The sequence below is a fragment of the Chelon labrosus genome, assembly GCF_963514085.1.
Source record: "Chelon labrosus genome assembly, chromosome: 1".
Lineage (NCBI taxonomy): Eukaryota > Metazoa > Chordata > Actinopteri > Mugiliformes > Mugilidae > Chelon > Chelon labrosus.
In genome coordinates, this window is record NC_140337.1 from 28,546,371 (window position 1) to 28,560,060 (window position 13,690).

Consider the following 13,690-nt stretch of genomic DNA (forward strand, 5'->3'; position numbering starts at 1 on the left):
TCATGTGTGCTTTTTTTTCTTAAAGGATATGGGAGAAATGTGTTATTTATCTCTACCAAATAGTCATAGGTCCAAGGCAAAAAAAAAAAAAAAAGGTAAGTTAGGCAAAAGCATCAAACATAAACAAACTGAACCAATGTTAATCCTCTGTAACTTCTGCCATCGTGCACTACTAAGGGTCTAAGTACTTGGTAAGGATTCTCCTCACTCGCTTCCCTCTTCCCTCATTACAGTCTGTTGCATAGCTGTTGGTCTGTGTGGGAGGCTGCAGCTCCCTGTCACTCAGCATAGCTTCCCTCTCAGCATGCTGATCGACATGGTCATTGCAGGCCTCACAGGAATTATGAAGGATGAAGCATGCATAAATCACATTTGGTAGATCGCGCAGATTGATGTCCATGAGCCGCCTCAGTGCTGCAAACCTGGCCTTGAGTCGACCGAATGCACATTCGATCACCATGCGCGCTTTGCACAAACAAAGTCCAAAGTACTGTTCTGACAGGGTAGAGCCTCCATTTGAGTACTCCTTCATCAGATAAGGGAGAAGGGGGTAAGCAGGGTCCCCCAAGAGAAAGATGGGGATGGCCTCCTCCTCTTCCACTATCTGTTTATCAAGAGAAGGTATCTTCTCTGTTTTGAAGTAATAATAATAATAAGAATAAGAAAACCTTTATTAGTCCCACAATGGGGAAATTGCAGTTCACAACAGCTTACAGAAAGAATAAATAAAAAATAGCAAGAACAAGAGCAAGGGTAGCTATAAAGATAGATAGTGGAACAGATATTGCACTGGAATATTGCACAGATTGAGTTGTAAAAATGTTATTTACACTTGTGGTGTACTATTGCACATCTTAGGAGTGCTCGTTGTGGAGCCTAACAGCAGCAGGAAGGAAAGACCTTCTGTATCTTTCCTTCACACATGGAGGGTGAAGCAGTCTGTCACTGAAGCTGCTCCTCAGTCCTGTCAGATCACCATGCAGGGGGTGGGAGTCATTGTTCAGCATGGACGACAGTTTAGCCAGAACTCTCCTGTCACCCACCTCCCCCACTGAGTCCAGAGGGCAGCCCAGGACAGAGCTGGATTTCCTGATGATCTTATCCAGCTTCTTCCTGTCCCTCTCTGTGATGCCACTGTTCCAGCAGACCACTCCATACAAGATGGCTGATGCCACTACAGAGTCATAGAAGGTCTTCAGGAGTACCCCTTTCACTCCAAAAGACCTCAGTCTCCTCAGAAGGTAGAGCCTGCTCTGTCCCTTCCTGTAGAGTGCATCAGTGTGGTGAGACCAGTCCAGTTTGGTGTTGAGGTGAACACCCAGGTACTTATAAGAGTCCACTTGCTCAATGTCCATTCCCTGGATGTTCACTGGTGAGGGGAGGGCAGAACGACGTCTACGGAAATCCACCACCATCTCCTTGGTCTTCCCCGCGTAGATCAGGAGGTGGTTTCGTTGACACCATTCTACAAAGTTCCCCGTCAGTCCTCTGTACTCTGCATCGTCGTCACCTCTGATGAGGCCAACAATCGCAGAGTCGTCGGAGAACTTCTGCAGTACACAGCTGTCGGTGTTGTGTCTGAAGTCTGCTGTGTAGAGGGTGAAAAGAAAGGGGGCCAGAACAGTCCCCTGGGGGGCACCCGTGCTACTGGTGAGCAGGTCAGACACACAGTTCCTGTTTCTCACAAACTGTGGTCGGTCTGTGAGGTAGTCCAGGATCCATGTAGACAGCTGGTGGTCCACACCCATCCTCTCCAGTTTGTCCCTCAGAATCACCGGCTGGATGGTGTTGAACGCACTGGAGAAATCAAAAAAGGTGATTCTCACAGTGCTGCCGGGCTCTCCCAGGTGAGAGAGAGCTCGATGTAGCAGGAAGATAACAGCGTCCTCCACTCCAACATTAGGACGGTAGGCAAACTGTAGTGGGTCCATGGAGGGGCCCACCTCAGAGCGGAGATGTCCCAGTATCAGTCTCTCCAGTGTCTTCATCAGGTGGGATGTTAGAGCCACCGGTCTGTAGCTGCTGAGGTCTTTAGGGTGCGATGTTTTGGGCACCGGTACCACGCACGAGGTCTTCCAAATCTGTGGTACCACTCTCAGCTCAAGGCTCAGGTTGAAGACATGCTCCATAACTCCAGACAGTTCGTTTGCACAGGACTTAAGGAGCCTGGAGCTGATACCATCCGGTCCAGCTGCTTTCCTCGCTTTTATCTTCCTGAGCTCTTTTCTCACCTGGTCTGCTGTGAAGGACAAAGGTGGGGGATGAGTGGCTCCATCCTGGTGTGAAGTGGTTGTATGGTCTGATGAGCCCGAGGTGTGAGGGGCTGCGTGAGGAGGGCATAAGCCAGGTGTCAGCAAGTGAGGGAGCGGCTGCATGGGGGGAGGAGTGGGTGCTTGATCAAACCTGTTGAAATGTAGATTTAGATCATTGACCCACTGTCGATCTCCCTCAACCTGTGCATGGGGTGTTTTGTAGCCTGAGATGGTTTCCAGGCTTCTCCACACCCCTCTGATGTCCAAAAAAGTAATGGTTGACTTTGGAGTTGGCGAAGACGCGCGCATCATGGACACTCCCAGGCCATTTGATCACCACATCCATGAATCTGTAAAGCAGGCAAATGTAGTATCTTTAAATCTAGCGATATTTACAAACAAACATGTAGTGAAAAATACAAGAGGATAGAATGATTAATACAGACATACAGATATTTGTGAAACATGCAGTGACATAAGGTTTGTTTGTGTGTGTCTATGTGTGTAAGGGAGGGAGAGAGCAAGTAGGCTACGAGTGTGTGTGCGATGGTGGTGTGTGTAGACTGTGTGTGTGTGTGTGTGAGGGAGGGAGGGAGACAGAGAGAGTGAATGCAATGGCGGTGTGTGTTTGTAACCTGTGTGTGTACATATGTGAGGGAGGGAGAGACAGAGTGAGTGTAATGGTAAAGTTGTAAAATTATGTGTGAGACCCTTGTAGGCCTACCTGTATTTGTGGTCGCATACAGCTTGGACATTCAAGGAGAATTTGCCCTTCCTGTTTATGTAGTCCATCGCGTTGACAGACGGCTGTTTTATCTCTATGTGTGTCCCGTCGCATCCGCAGCTCTCTAGGTCGCCTCCTCTGTATTGGTGCATCAAGAATTTGTAGCACATTGTTTACTCTTCGTCTCTGTTCTCTATTACACTCAATCAGGAATCTTATCAATTGCTGGGATGACTCTTGGATACAAATTATTGCGGCTAGGACCTGTTGAACCTCCATCGCGGAGCTCGACATGTTGTTTACTTGTTTTTCCGGTCCTGTCGCATGCTTGTCACGTCATTTCTATTCGACGAGAAACGCAGTTTTGCGTTTTTCACCCTTTACGCAGTGACGCGAGGGTGGAGCGTTTTTAAGATTTCCACTCTGGAGGGTGGTTTCACTTTTTTGCGTTTTCAACCCCCAAAAACGCTGTCACCATCTAAACGATATAGGACATCCGATAAAATGTTTTGCGCTTTTCACCTCCAATCGTTTTCGTGTAAAGTGCCCCTCAGACTTTACTCATCCACAAGGGAAACTGCTTGGTCACAGTAGCTTAGTTGCCACACTCGAGAACCACAAGTAAAAGAAAGATGAAAATAAAGTAAAAATCTAGTAAAAATAAAATACCATAAGCAAAAAATTTACAAAATTAGCATGTGAGCAAATGTAATGTAAGAAATAGAGATGTAAGCAAATTATATATGTAGCATTCATTAATGTTTCATTAAGTTAGGCCCACGACACCTCGAGAAGGCTTAACAGTGAATTCTGGAGTCCTGGAGTCACCCCCCTCCACAACCCATTTTTTCCCACCATTCAGTGAGTATCAACAACCCAGAAATGAACTAGCTCCTTTATGCAGCAATCAGAGTGAACAATCAAGCCTAACTGAACCATTACAACGGTCCTATGATTCGCCCCGTTGAGCTAAACAACCATTACAGCCCCAACGCAAGACTCCATTAGGACCCAAACACAAACATTAATCTAACAAACCATTGCTGTCTTGCGATTTGCCCCATTCATTTGCAGGCTGAACCACAACCCAAATACTTTATATAATACTACAGATTACCCAGCCATCCTTACATTTAGCTAGCTCCCCAGCTAGCATGTTTCCTCCTTACCCACAGCCATTCTCTTGCTCTCTCTGCTGCCATGGACATGTTGCATACCGCAGTCCTCTGGCTTATGCCACGTATGCCCAGCTCGTTTAGGAGAGCAATGGTGGATCTCGCCACAAATCCACAGCAGCCCACCTCCACCGGCCGCACACGGGCCCTCCATCCATTCTGTTCTGCATCTGCTTCCATCTCTGCATATTTAGCTCTCTTGTGCTCGTTAGCCTCCTCAACTCTATCTTCCCACGGGACGGTATGTTCGATGAAATAGACTACTTTCTCTGGCTCAAACCACAACAGCAGATCTGGCCGTGGCTGGGTGCTAACAGTCTGGATTGGAATAACTAGCTGCTCGTTTAAGTCGGCCCTCATCTCCCAGGCTCCTCCTACTCTTATCTACTCTGCGTTATGCCTGAAGCTCACTAGTCTAGCCTTTTCTCCCTCCTGTACAAACATGGAAGCCATGAATTTACTTTGTTTTTCCTCAGCTGCAGCTGCTAAACATTTCAGTACCTGGTCTAACTAACCCTACTAACCTACAACCTGTCAGAATATGGCTAAGCGTGCATACACAAGTGCACAGTGGACAGGCAGCATCCTCACCTACCCACTGGTTTAGGTTCTGGGGAGTTGGCAGCACATCATAAGTAGCCCCTACCATAAATCTAATTCTGCTAGCCTCCATGCTCCAAAGCTCTCTCCACTTCAACTTCCTTTTCTCCACACTCTCCCAGTTCACCCATTGACCCTGCTTAGCCTGCAACACTGCCTCAGAGCATCTAACTGCTTCCTCCTGCTTCTGTACCTCTTCCACTACCATCTTTCTCCTTTCCACTGCTGATGCCTTGCTCCACAGAGGTTTCCCTGTGCACAGCCCTAGGCCTCCATGCCCTTGCTGTATGTGGGCTATGATATAGGGATATTGGGTTCCACTTCCTCCCTGTCTTAACCGTGGGCGCTGTGCTCCTAACAACTGGATCCTTCGACTGAGTGAGAGTCATTTCCAGTCTAACTTTAGCACACTTGAACTCTTACACTTAAACTTAAACTGTTAGACTAGATTTAGGAATGATTATAAGGTGAGTTATTGTACAGCTGGACAGAGTAGGATATGAAATAAGTCCTGGCTTGAGTCCAAATAAAAGTCACTCTTCACACATAAATAGATTAAAATAAATAGAATAAAATAACAGGTAGTGAAGTGAAACTATTTTCAGTGAGTGATTCAGAGAATCCTCGTCTCACTTGAATTTGGTCTCAAGTCTCTTCCTGACCAATACCAGGATTTCAACACTAGATGTCACCATTTGATTTCTATATGAGTCTTTTCAGACACAGCTGGTGAGCTGAAAATACACTGCCTGGCCAAAATAAAAAAATAAATATGATCTCCACCTTAAACCGTAAAAACATGTTGTTAGAAATTGCTGTAAAATTGCACAGAAATATAAACAGTATAATCCTGTAAATAACCCCTCACTACACACTTTATACACTTTTCTCAATAACTTGCAAACATACCGCACTTCAGTCACACTGACAGCGATCAAAGATACTGTATATGTAAATTTGGCAAGCTGAACGCATTCTGTACTGTACAAGAGACACCGTACGGAGGAGATTGATTGACAATGGTCTACAGTCCCTTAGCCAATCAGGACGCAGAAAACAATTCGCTGTAAAAAACAAACAAACAAACAAAAAAACATGCAAAATTGCACTACAAAAATCCGCGAAACTGCGAGGCCGCGAAAGGTGAACCACGTTATAACGAGGGACTACTGTATATAAATATGAATGATATTAAGGTGCAATAGTGTCCATTACCATGACTAACATGGAGTTATCTGTTGCAGAAAGGTGAGTTGTTGTCCAGCTGGACTGAGAATGGTCTGAATGACGTCCTGTAGCGTTGACTGTGGAAGTGGAGCTGGATCAGTCTGTTGGAGAATGAGCTCCACTGTCCCTCTATTGTCTGGAGTAGTGGATGAGATGCATTGTCCAGTTTGTGGAAGTGATTGTCCAGAGAGCAGTTTGTCCAGTGTCCTCCTGTCCCTCACTGAGACAAACGTCTCCAACTCTCTGCCAATCACATGTCCAGCCTTTCAGATTAACTTGTTGATCCTACTTATGTCCTTTCTGCTGGTGCTGCTCCCCCAACAAACCACAGTAAAGTACAAACTGGTAGGAAGTCTATACATTGAAAGACCTCAGTCTACTCAGGACCTTCTTGTCCACAGCATCACTGTTGTCCATATTGACTCCCAGGTACTTCTAGTGGTCCACTACTTCTACCTCAAGTCCATGACCAGCTCCTTGGTCTTGTCCACATTCAGGAGTAGGTGGTTCGCCTGGGACCACTCTACAAAGTCTCCGATCAGTGTCCTGTACTCCACCTCCTGTCCATCTCTAATACACCCAACCACTGCAGTCATCAGAGAACTCGCAGGTGGTCTCGCCCGGGGCGCAATTCAATGTAGAACCGCCACTGGTTAAAAATAAGATAAAATAAGAAAGTACAACATTAGCATAAATGTACAAGAAATAGAGACAGACGTAAATACACACTATGTACACAGGAAGGACAAATAAGTTTGTTGTTTGTTGCGTCTGTGCACAAATGATTTGATCATGATGAACATTTATGACAAAATGTAACTTACCAGTCGGACACTTCTGTTTAAAAAAATATCCACATCCTCCTCCACCCAGGATGAGCACCAAGAAAGCCACAGCAGCAATCGCTCCTTCATGGAACCGACCGCCTAATGATCAAACAACCCCACGGATTAGATGGAGCGTCAGGCGAGCAACAGAGTACAGGAAGAGTCACTTCTGTTCAATTAGAAAATTTTCACCTGCGACAGACCACGTTGACCGACCAGTTATCACATTTAATACAGCTTTACAGCTAGGACGTGGGGTCAGAATTTTTTTTTTTGTAAGGGTTAGGGTGACCTCGACTGACATTAAACCAGTCAAGGTCATGGTCGCCGTCCATTTATTTCTACATTTACTCTGACTGAATGACCAAAATTCATTCAGTCGATTGTAAGCTTGAATGAAAATATAAAAACTGGACTTTCAGCCAAAACAGGAAGTGGTAAATAATGATCAAATCATCCGAATATAAAGCATTAAAACTGTATTTCTTGATTCGAACATTTCTTTTTGTGTTGTCTCGTTCCGTCATTGTCACAACTGAAATACATTTTTTTTTCTTTCCCGAACTTTGTACTCTCGCTTTTGTTGAGTGACTATGAATGAATTGAGGACTTGCGACGTTGTGAGGCGTCTGTGTAAAGGATGTCGATACGAGCTAGGAAACCTTAGCTCCTCCATTGTGTTCACATATTTGCAGATGTGACCCAAAATCGACGCTGATGTACTGTCTTACAGGTCAAAGAATGACCAATGACTTCTAAGGATCTTCTCAAGATCTAACAATCTTGTCTCACCTTTAATGTCCTCCTCTTTATTCAAAAGGTAGTGGTGTCGGTGTCATATTGGTTTTAACAGGCACAGGTCCTGAAGGTATATAAAAGAGAAAAAGTCAGTAAAGAATGAGTAGAAGGCCTGAGACGAGACAGTCTCTGGTTCAAATCTCAAGAAGGAATGTGTGAGTGGCAGTGAATGAGCAGTGTGTTTCCTCCCTCATCAACTGTGGCTAAAGGATTTGTGTGAAAACATAGGGCAATAAAACAGATTCTTCTTTCTGATGAGCCTTGTCATGACATGAGGAATACGGTACAGTATGCAAAAATAAAAACTCACCAACAATAAGCCGGATACTTTTTGCCCTTTTTGTGCTCTGCAACAGAAGGAGGAAACATCTGTTCCATCCTTGGTCAAAGAGATTCACATACAATCTTGAGCGACACGTTGCCGTCTCTCAGCCCATCTTTGAAAATCTCCGTCCTCCCGGCGTACCACGGCATTTTCATGTCCTCCACGTCGTGGCGGTCGTGGTAACGGTGCACATACTTGTCCCGGCTCTGTGGATCTCCTGGGTCAGGCGGGAGGTCAAGCCTCCACCATTCTACTGTCAGCTCCTCCTCATCGACCGGAGGGTCCACGTGGCATGGCAGGATGGCGTCCTCACCCAGAGCAGCCATGACTGGATGAGGCGAACCAATCACCTGAGAATTACCTGAAACATTGAGAGCAGTGAACGATAAATAACAGCTTGGATAAAGCGGTTTCATATCCAATACAGCTCCAAAAGTCGTCCTGCAGGACTGCCCAATAATCCCAGACCAGTGCTGTCTGGTATATTGTCAGGAAGGGTAAAATCAAAAGGGCAGCTATGTGGTTGCTTCTTTGTTTGTTTGGTTGGTTTGTGTTTTACATGCATGCATAGTGTGTGTGTGTGTGTGTGTGTAGTGTAACAGGCTGCGATCTTTTATAATAAGACATCTAAGCCATGTAGCAATGCAGGTTATTGATATTAAGTGAAGTGTATAAATAACTAGCCACTAAAGTATGCGTAAACTATGTTGCACAGCCCTGTATATATTATGAAGAAACAGAAGACATGCACATTGTAATGGTGGGTTATAGCCAGGAGGTGGCGCACTAGTTAGGAGGTCATAACCTGTAAAGAGGAGAAAAAGAAATAATAAAAGAAAGTTATTAAGCAGCATCCTGATCGTTGTGTCCTTGAATACAGAGTATAGAGGAACAATACATGGTGTCAGTAGTCGAGAATCCACGACAGACAGAGTCTAGTGGCACAGACAACTAGTCGGAGCTGCTTACCGGTGAGGAGAGTGAGGACGAGTGACATATGGAGAAGAGGAATGAGCGAGTCGGCGAAGGCTAACGGGCTAGCGGCAAGCTAAAAACATTCAACATGGACCACATATTCACCATCACACCACCGGGACCGTTCGACTTCGAGCCGAGTTCGTGGCCAGCATGGATAAAAAGGTTTGAACGCTTCCGACTCGCATCTGGATTAAAAGACAAAGATGGAGCGTACCAGGTGAACTCTCTCATCTACACAATGGGGGATAGGGCTGATGACATCCTCTCGTCACTGCGGTTGGCAGAAGATAAACAAAATAACTATGATGAAGTGAAACGGGCTTTTGATCAACACTTCGTGGGAGTGCACAACGTAATTTTTGAACGAGCCAAGTTTAATAAAAGATGCCAGGAAGTCGGCGAATCTGCAGAGAATTTCATCACCTCAGTACACAAGTTAGCCGAACATTGCAACTATGGCGTCCTACGTGAGGAGATGATCCGAGATAGGATTGTGGTCGGCATACGTGATGCGAAACTGTCTGAAAGACTACAGCTCAATCCAAATCTGGATTTAGCTACAGCCATACTTCAAGTGAGGCAGCATGAGGAGGTGAAAAAGCAACAAGCCGTCCTGCGGTCAGCCAGTACACCGGGGAACTTGGAGGCAGTGTCCCACAACAGTAAGAGACCAGCTTATAGGAAGAAGTCTACTCAACGTGTAAGTCACTTTCAATCACAGTCTACATCAACCAAGTCAAAACAGTGTGGGAAGTGTGGCAAAACCCCAAAACATCCATGGACTGAGTGCCCAGCAAAAGATGTTGAATGCAGAAAATGTCAAAAGAAAGGACACTTTGCGGCTGTATGCAGATCAGCTCAAAAATTAGAATCAATTGAAGAGGATGAGGCGGCAGCTTACCTGGGAGTAGTTCACCATCCACAGTCGTCTACATGGACTGAAATACTTACCATAAATGGTGGTCAGCTGCGTTTTAAAGTGGACACTGGTGCATCAGTGACTGCTATTCCAGAATCAGTGTACACAATGGACAGGTATGGCAGTCACACAGCTACACGCAGGCCACTGCTGGGCCCGGCCAACCAACCGCTGGATGTTAAAGGGCAAGTGCATGCTGTCATTCAGAGAGGGGATAGAAAGATTGAGGAGGAGGTGTTCATCGTGAAGGATCTGACCACACCTTTATTGGGCCTCCCTGCCATTCGCAGACTGCACATGATCCCCCAGCTTCACAGCATAGACGACACAGAGGCACTATTCCGTTCAACCTACCCAGACGTTTTTAGAGGGCTAGGTAAACTAAAAGGGGAATATAAAATTAAACTGAAAGAAGAGGCAGCCCCCTACGCCCTCTCTGCCCCCAGACGAGTAGCTATTCCCCTTCGCACCAAAGTCAAAGAGGAATTAGACCGCATGGAGAAGATGGGGGTCATAGCCCGGGTCGAGGAACCAACAGAATGGTGCGCAGGCATGGTCCCCATTGAGAAACCGTCAGGGAAAATACGGATCTGTGTGGACTTGACCCATCTGAACGAGAGCGTCATCAGAGAGAGACACATCTTACCGGCGGTGGATGAAACACTAGCCAAGCTGGAAGGTGCCAGAGTTTTCACAAAGCTGGACGCTACATCAGGCTTCTGGCAAGTACCTCTCCATAAAGACTCGATGCTGTTGACCACGTTCATCACACCAGAGGGCAGATACTACTTCAAACGCCTACCCTTTGGTATATCATCAGCCCCCGAACATTTCCAAAAGAGGATTTCTCAGCTGATTGATGGCATTGATGGGGTCTTGTGTCATGCTGATGATGTCCTGGTCACAGGGAAGGACCGAGCAGAGCATGACGACAGGCTGCACAGAGTCCTGCAAAAATTCAGTGAGGCTGGGCTCACCCTGAACGAAAAATGCCAGTTTGCCCTGACAGAGGTCCGGTTCCTGGGCCATGTCATAAACTGCCAAGGTATTAGAGCAGACCCAGATAAAATAAAAGCGATCCTTGACATGCCTGAGCCGCAGGATGTGGCCGATGTTCGACGCTTCATGGGCATGGTGAACTTTGTGGGAAAATTCTCACCACGCCTGCCCGATCTAACAAAGCCCATTCGTGACCTGTTGAAGACAGAGAACAGCTGGATATGGGGAGCTCCTCAACAGAAAGCGTTCCTGGAAACAAAAAAAGAACTGGCGTCAGAGACAGTGTTAGCCCAGTACAGTCCAGAACATGAAACTGTGGTTTCCGCTGATGCCTCTTCATATGGGCTGGGAGGTGTGTTGACACAAAAACAACAGGATGGTGAGTGGAAACCTGTTGTTTTCATTTCCAGAAGCCTGACTAAAGCCGAATCAAGATATGCACAAATAGAGAAGGAGGCTTTGGCCGTGACCTGGGCCTGCGAGCGCCTGAGAGGATACCTAAGTGGCCTGGACTTTACCATAAGAACTGATCACAAACCACTCATAACACTCCTGAAGTCCAGATCACTGGATGACCTCCCGCCGAGGATCATCAGATTCAGACTCCGGCTGCTCAGGTTCAGTTTCAACATTATCCATGTCCCAGGTAAAAACCTGATAACAGCTGATGCTCTGTCCAGAGCGCCGCTTCCAGCTACAGCCACAGAGGCCGAGCAAGACCTGGAAAAGGAGTGCAAAGCTTACCTGGACAGCATCGTAGGAAGCCTGCCAGCCACACCAACGAAGCTTGAACAGATTAAGACAGCACAAACCTCAGACAATGTATGCAAACGTCTCGGTCGTTACATTGCAAAAGGCTGGCCTGAACACAGACGAGATGTGCATGAGCTGCTGCTACCTTACTGGCCTGAAAGGTCAGTCCTGCATGATGGGGGAGGACTGCTTATGAAAGGTGAGAGGCTTATAATCCCTGACAGCATGAGACCCGACATCCTGCACAAACTACACCAAGGACATCAGGGTGTTAACAAATGTCTTGCCAGAGCAAGTGAGTCAGTCTGGTGGCCAGGCATCACATCTGCAGTGAAGCAAATGGTTGAAAGATGTGGAGTCTGTGCACGTGAAACCCAGGCACCGGTGGAACCTCTGCTCACAACAGATCTGCCAAGCAGGCCGTGGCAGAGGGTCGCGGCAGACCTTTTCCAGTGGCAGAATGGACACTACTTAGTCATAATAGACTATTTCTCACGCTACATCGAAGTGTGCAGCCTACAGGGAAACACCTCAGCAAAACAGACTATTACAAGGTTTAAAGCTGTATTTGCTAGGTTTGGTTGCCCAGAGGTGCTTGTCACAGATAACGGCCCACAGTTCTTCTGTCACGAATTTGCACAGTTTGCCCGAGAGTACGACTTCACACACGTGACAAGCAGCCCCCGTTACCCACGCAGCAACGGGGAGGCGGAACGGGCCGTCAGAACAGTCAAGTCTCTATTAATGAAAGAAGGAGACTTCCACAAAGCCCTGTTGGCCTATAGGGCCACTCCACTGGCACATGGGAGCTCCCCAGCTCAACTTCTGATGGGGAGGAGAATTAGAACACCAGTCCCAGTGTCTCCAGAGCAACTTCAACCACAGTGGCCGGATCTGGAAAGATTCAAGGAAAAAGACACAGCATTAAAAGTGCAACAACAACAGACATTCAACCAGAGACACCGCACTCGAACCCTGCCACCTCTTCAGCCTGGTCAACAGGTGTGGATCAGACCCGCACACACTACTGGGACAGTTGTGGGTCCTGCAACAACACCACGCTCCTACGAGGTGGAGACTCAAGATGGAGGACGGCTGCGACGCAACCGGTCCCACCTCAGGGAAGTACCAGTGCCCCCAACACCACAGGACAGGGTGATTCACGATGGAACAATAACTAGGTCAGGGAGACTGTCCAAGGCTCCTGATAGACTGGACTTATGAACATTTGACACACACACAGTTCACACCATGGGGCATAAGTGAAATGTTATAAGAGTGTTAAGAAAAGAAGGACAATTGAAAACGATGTTGTATGTTTAAAAGTAAAATGTTCTAGTGAAGAGTTACATTCTTACTTTGTCAGCTGAGATTAAAAGCTATAAAAGGGTTAGTTAGCTGTAAAATGTATTTTGTTAGTTCCTGTGATTATACTTCCATTGAAATGATTCTAGGAAAGTCATTAAGTGATGTTATGGATAATGGAACGAAATTCAGAAGTAGCTATACTGTTTAATGCACTTCATTTTCATAAAAGGTTCTGCTAAACAGATTAACTTTTATCTAAAAGGGGGAGATGTAATGGTGGGTTATAGCCAGGAGGTGGCGCACTAGTTAGGAGGTCATAACCTGTAAAGAGGAGAAAAAGAAATAATAAAAGAAAGTTATTAAGCAGCATCCTGATCGTTGTGTCCTTGAATACAGAGTATAGAGGAACAATACACACATGTTGACTTAGACTTTCTGATTATTTATAGAGTTTTCAGTGCAGTATTCTCAGAGCTGTACGCATTTGTTCAAGCATTTCATTGCTTAATTTTTTAAAAATTTATTTATTTATTTATTTATTTTACCTTGAACGGGTATCCAAGCGACAGAGGCCAAGCAGATGGTAAAAGCCCAGAGTGGAAAAGAGTAAAAAGACCCTTTAAACTCCGATTTAGACAGACGCATCATAGGAGAACACTTATGCCTGAAGCCGAACAGCGACTGAATGAATGAGTCATGTACGCACAGGCTTTAACTTACGTCTTACGTCACGTGTTTGCGTGGCAGGTCTGCACGTCATAGTTTCCATGGTTTCAGCTGTTTTCTTTCTAATAGGAATCCGTTT